Raw genomic sequence first — 6,798 nt, forward strand, 5'->3', positions numbered from 1 at the left:
TCTCACATCCTTCTATTTAAAGGACTAACACTCTTCCTCAAGGTGCAATTCGAACTCCCTCCTTCTTTATATGTTTGAATTCTCTTCTATCTACCTCCTCCTTCTATTCTTCTTTTCCTCTGACACCTCAAGGAATCTCTATACTGTGACATGGAGGATTCCCTACTTTCTTGTTCTCTTCTCTTTCATATGAGCAGGAACAAAGATAAAGGCATACTTGTTCAAGCTGATCCTGAACCTGAAAGGACCTTGAAGAGAAAGCTAAGAGAAGCTAAAGCACAATTCTCTCTAGAGGGCCTAACAGAGCTTTTCAAGGAAAAAGAAACCATGGCAGCCGAAAATAACAATGCCAACAATACAAGGAAGGTGCTTGGTGACTTTACTGCACCTACTCCTGACTTCTATGGGAGAAGCATCTCAATCCCTGCCATTGGAGCAAACAACTTTGAGCTTAAGCCTCAATTAGTTTCTCTAATGCAACAGAATTGTAAGTTTCATGGACTTCCATTAGAAGATCCTCATCAGTTCTTAGCTGAATTCTTGCAAATCTGTGACACTGTCAAGACCAATGGGGTTGACCCTGAAGTCTACAAACTTATGCTTTTTCCTTTTGCTGTGAGAGATAGAGCTAGGACATGGTTGGATTCACAACCTAAAGAAAGCCTGAACTATTGGGAAAAGCTAGTTAATGCCTTCTTGGCAAAATTCTTTCCACCTCAAAAATTGAGCAAGCTTAGAGTGGAAGTCAAAACCTTCAGACAGAAGGAAGGTGAGTCCCTCTATGAAGCTTGGGAAAGATACAAGCAACTGATCAGAAGATGTCCTTCTGACATGCTTTCTGAATGGAGCATCATAGGATTTTTCTATGATGGTCTGTCTGAACTATCCAAGATGTCATTGGATAGCTCTGCTGGAGGATCTCTTCATCTGAAGAAGACGCCTGCAGAAGCTCAGGAACTCATTGAAATGGTTGCAAATAACCAATTCATGTACACTTCTGAAAGGAATCCTGTGAATAATGGGATAGCTTAGAAGAAAGGAGTTCTTGAGATTGATACTCTGAATGCCATATTGGCTCAGAATAAAATATTGACCCAACAAGTCAATATGATTTCTCAGAGTCCGTCTGGAATGCAAGCAGCAACAGGCAGTACTAAGGAAGCTTCCTCTGAAGAAGAAGCTTATGATCCTGAGAACCCAGCAATGGAAGAGGTGAATTACATGGGAGAACCCTATGGAAACACCTATAATCCTTCATGGAGTAATCATCCAAATCTCTCATAGAAGGATCAACAGAGACCTCAACAAGGTTTCAACAACAATAATATTGGAAGAAACAGGTTTAGCAATAGCAAACCTTTTCCATCATCTTCTCAGCAACAAACAGAGAATTCTAAGCAAAACCACTCTGACTTAGCAACCATTGTCTCTGATCTAATCAAAACCACTCAAAGTTTCATGACTAAAACAAGGTCCTCCATTAGAAATTTGGAGGCACAAGTGGGTCAGCTGAGTAAGAAAATTACTGAACTCCCTCCTAGTATTCTCCCAAGCAATACAGAAGAGAATCCAAAGCGAGAGTGCAAGGCCATAAACACGTCTCACATGACCGAACCTGGAGAGGAGGAAGAGGCAGTGATCTCCACTGAGGAAGACCTCAATGGACGTCCACTGACCTCCATGGAGTTCCCTAATGAGGAACCATGGGAATATGAGGCTCAGACTAAGACCATAGAGATTCCATTAAATTTACTTTTGCCATTCATGAGCTCTGATGAGTATTCTTCCTCTGAAGAGGATGAAGATGTTACTGAAGAGCAAGTTGCTAAGTACCTTGGAGCAATCATAAAGCTAAATGCCAGGTTGTTTAGTAATGAGACTTGGGAGGATGAACCTCCATTGCTCATTAAAGAACTGGATGACTTGACTAGGCAGAGATTACCTCTGAAGAGACAAGACCCTGGAAAGTTCTCAATACCTTGTACCATAGGCACCATGACCTTTGAGAAGGCTCTTTGTGACCTGGGATCAAGTATAAACCTTATGCCTCTCTCTGTAATGGAGAAGCTAGGGATCATTGAGGTACAAGCTGCAAGAATCTCACTGGAGATGGTAGACAATTCAAAGAAATAGGCTTATGGACTTGTAGAGGATGTCTTGGTAAAGGTTGAAGACCATTACATCCCTGCTGATTTCATAATCTTAGAAACTGGGAAGTGTATGGATGAATCCATCATTCTTGGCAGACCTTTCCTAGCCACAGCAAAAGCTGTGATTGATGTTAACAGAGGAGAATTGATCATTCAAGTGAATGAATACCCCCTTGTGTTTAAAGCTCAAGGATATCCCTCTGTCACCATGGAGAGGAAGCATGAAGAGCTTCTCTCAATACAGAGTCAAACAGAGCCCCCATAGTCAAACTCAAAGTTTGGTGTTGGGAGGCCACAACCAAACTTTAAGTTTGGTGTTAAACCCCCAGACTCAAACTCTAAGTTTGGTGTTGGGAAGTTCCAACATTGCTCTGAACATCTGTGAGGCTCCATGAGAGCCACTGTCAAGCTATTGACATTAAAGAAGCGCTTGTTGGGAGGCAACCCAATTTTTACTTATTTATGTTAAATTTCTATTTTCTTTTGTTATTTTATGTTTTCTGTAGGTTGATGATCATGTGAAGTCACAAAAACAATTGAAAAAAAACAAAAACAGAAGGAAAAACAGAATGAAAAATAGAACACCCTGGAGGAGAAACTTACTGGCGTTTAAACGCCAGTAAGGGTAGCAGAATGGGCGTTAAAAGCCCAGTCTGGCACCATCATGGCGTTTAACGCCAGAAATGGGCACCAAACTGGCGTTTAACGCCAGGAATAGGCAAGAAGCTGGCGTTAAACGCCAGAAATAGGCAGCAGCCTGGCGTTTAATGCCAGGATTGGTAGCAAGGGGCGTTTTGCACGTCACATGGTGCAGGGATGAGAAATCCTTGACACCTCAGGATCTGTGGACCCCACAAGATCCCCACCTACCCCACCTCTCTCTCTTCTTCACCCATTCACCAATCACCTCAATACCTCTTCCCCAAAAACCCCTCACCTATCAAACCCCACCTACCTCACCATTCAAATTCAAACCACTTTCCCACCCAAACCCACCCATAATGGCCGAACCATATCCCCCTCTCCACTCCTATATAAACCCATCTTCACTCCTTCATTTTTACACAACCTAAACACTACTTCTCCCCCTTGACCGAAACATAAAGCCCCCTCTATCTCCTCTATTTATTCTTCTTCTACTCTCTTCTTTCTTTTTTTGCTCGAGGATGAGCAACCTTATAAGTTTGGTGTGGTAAAAGCTAAAGCTTTTTGTTTTTCCATAACCATTTATGGCACCAAAGGCCGGAGAAACCTCTAAAAAGAGGAAAGGGAAGGCACAAGCTTCCACCTCCGAGTCATGGGAGATGGAGAGACTCCTCTCAAAGGTGCATCAAGACAACTTCTATGAAGTTGTGGCCAAGAAGAAGGTGATCCCCGAGGTCCCTTTTAAGCTCAAAATGGGCGAATATCCGGAGATCCGACATGAGATTCGAAGAAGAGGTTGGGAAGTTCTCACCAACCCCATTCAACAAGTCGGAATCTTAATGGTTCAAGAGTTCTATGCCAATGCATGGATCACCAAGAATCATATCAAAGTGTGAACTCGGACCCCATGAATTGGCTTACAATGGTCTGGGGGAATTACTTAGACTTTAGTCTGGAAAATGTAAGGGTGGCATTCAATTTGCCTATGATGTAAGGAGATGCACACCCATACACTAGAAGGGTCAACTTTGATCAAAGGTTGGACCAAGTCCTCATGGACATCTGTGAAGAGGGAGCTCAATGGAAGAGTGATTCAAGAGGAAAGCCAGTTCAACTAAGAAGGCATGACCTCAAGCCTGTGGCTAGGGGATGGTTGGAGTTCATCCAACGCTCAATCATTCCTACTAGCAACCGATCTGAAGTTACTATAGACCGGGCTATCATGATTCATAGCATCATGATTAGAGAGGAAGTAGAAGTTCATGAGGTTATATCCCAAGAACTCTACAAGGTAGCAGACAAGTCCTCTACTGTGGCAAGGTTAGCCTTCCCTCATCTTATTTGTCACCTCTGCAATTCAGCTGGAATTGACATAGAGGAAGACATCCTCATTGATGAGGACAAGCCCATCACTAAGAAAAGGATGGAGCAAGTGAGAGAACCTCACCAAGAGCATAAGAAAACTCCTCATCATGAAATCCCTGAGATGCCTCAAGGGATGCATTTTCCTCCACAAAACTATTGGGAGCAAATCAACACCTCCCTAGGAGAATTAAGTTCCAACATGGGACAACTAAGGGTGGAGCACCAAGAGCATTCCATCCTCCTCCATGAAATTAGAGAAGACCAAAGAACCATAAGAGTGGAGCAACAAAGGTAAGGAAGAGACATTGAGGAGCTCAAGCACTCCATAAGATCTTCAAGAGGAAGAACAAGCCGCCATCACTAAGGTGGACCCGTTCTTTAATTTCCTTGTTCTTTATTTTCTGTTTTTCGAAAATTGTGCTTTATGTTTATTTATGTTTGTGTCTTTATTACATGATCACTAGTGTCTAAGTATCTATGCCTTAAAGCTATGAAAATGAATCCATCACCTTTCTTAAATGAAAAATGTTTTTAAGTGAAAAAGAAAAAGAAGTGCATGAATTTCAAATTTTAAAACAGTTTAGTTATTTTGATGTGGTGGCAATACTATTGTTTTTCTGAATGAATGCTTGAACAGTGCATATTTTTGATATTGTTGATTCATGAATGTTAAAATTGTTGGCTCTTGAAAGAATGATGGAAAAGGAGAAATGTTATTTGATAATCTGAAAAATCATAAAATTGATTCTTGAAGCAAGAAAAAGCAGTGAAAAGCTTGCAGAAAAAAAAGGATATATGCGAAAAAAAAAGAGAGAAAAGAAAAAAGAAAAAAAGAAAAGCAAGCAGAAAAAGCCAATACCCTTTTAAACCAAAAGGCAAGGGTGATAAAAAGGATCCAAGGCTTTGAGTATCAGTGGATAGGAGGGCCCACAGGAATAAAATCCTGGCCTAAGCGGCTCAACCAAGCTGTCCCTAACCATGTGCTTGTGGCGTGAAGGTGTCAAGTGAAAAATTGAGACTGAGCGGTTAAAGTCGAGGTCCAAAGCAAAAAGAAGAGTGTGCTTAAGAACCCTGGACACCTCTAATTGGGGACTCTAGCAAAGCTGAGTCACAATCTAAAAAGGTTCACCCAGTTGTGTCTGTGGCATTTATGTATCCGGTGGTAATACTGGAAAATAAAGTGCTTAGGGCCACGGCCAAGACTCATAAAATAGCTGTGTTCAAGAATCAACATACTTAACTAGGAGAATCAAAAGCACTATCTAGATTCTGAGTTCCTATAGAAGCCAATCATTCTAAACTTCAAAGGATAAAGTGAGATGCCAAAACTGTTCAGAAGCAAAAAGTTAAAAGCCCCGCTCATCTAATTAATACTGATATTCATAGATGTTTTTGGAATTCATTGTATATTCTCTTATTTTTATCCTATTTGATTTTCAGATGCTTGGGGACAAGCAACAATTTAAGTTTGGTGTTGTGATGAGCAGATAATTTATATGCTTTTTGGCATTATTTTTAGTATGTTTTTAGTATATTTTAGTTAGTTTTATAATATTTTTATTAGTTTTTAAATAAAAATCACTCTTCTGGACTTTACTATGAGTTTGTGTGTTTTTCTGTGATTTTAGGTATTTTCTGGCTGAAATTGAGGGACCTGAGCAAAAATCTGATTCAGAGGCTGAAAAAGGACCGCAGATGCTGTTGGATTCTGACCTCCCTGCACTCAAAGTGGATTTTCTAGAGTTACAAAAATCTAATTGGTGCGATCTCAATTGCGTTAGAAAGTAGACATCCTGGGCTTTCCAGTAATATATAATAGTCTATACTTTTCCCGAAATTTGATGGCCCAAACAGGCGTTCCAAGTCAGCTCAAGAATTCTGGCGTTTAACTCCAAAACTGGCACAAAAGCTGTAGTTAAACGCCCAAACTGGCACAAAAGCTGGCGTTTAACTCCAAGAAAAGTCTCTACACATGAAAGCTTCAATGCTCAGCCCAAGCACACACCAAGTGGGCCCGGAAGAAGATTTCTGCATTAATTACTGATTTCTGTAAACCCTAGGCTACTAGTTTTCTATAAATAGGACCTTTTGCTATTGTATTTTCATCTTCGGACGTTTAGTCCCTAGACCTTGGAGGCTGGCCATTCGGCCATGCTTACACCATTATCACTTTTGTATTTTCAAACGGTGGAGTTTCTACACACTATAGATTAAGGTATGGAGCTCTGCTGTTCTTCATGAATTAATACAAAGTACTATTGTTTTTCTATTCAACTCAAGTCTATTTCTTCTCCAAGATATTCGTTCGTTCTTCAACTTGATGAATGTGATGATCCGTGACACTCATCATCATTCTCACCTATGAACATGTGCCTGACAACAACCTCTGTTCTACTAGCAATGGCTTGAATGCGTATCTCTTGGGTTTCTAATCTAAGATTGGAACCTTCGTGGTATAGGCTAGAATTATTGGCGGCCATTCCTGAGATTCGGAACGTCTAAACCTTGTCTGTGGTATTCTGAGTAGGATCTGGGAAGGGATGACTGTGACGAGCTTCAAACTCGCAATTGTTGGGCGTGTGACAGACGCAAAAGGATCAATGGATCCTATTCCAGCATGATCGAGAACCGACAGATG

General features: G+C 41.0%; 1 non-coding gene across 1 annotated transcript; it reads right to left on the minus strand.

The window, feature by feature from the left end:
• Positions 1-729: 729 nt before the first annotated feature.
• LOC112753583 (small nucleolar RNA R71) lies at positions 730-837 on the minus strand. Its single transcript, XR_003177964.1, has one exon. It is a non-coding gene; the product is annotated as a small nucleolar RNA R71 (small nucleolar RNA).
• Positions 838-6,798: the final 5,961 nt, after the last annotated feature.

Source organism: Arachis hypogaea, chromosome 15 (assembly GCF_003086295.3).
Source record: "Arachis hypogaea cultivar Tifrunner chromosome 15, arahy.Tifrunner.gnm2.J5K5, whole genome shotgun sequence".
Lineage (NCBI taxonomy): Eukaryota > Viridiplantae > Streptophyta > Magnoliopsida > Fabales > Fabaceae > Arachis > Arachis hypogaea.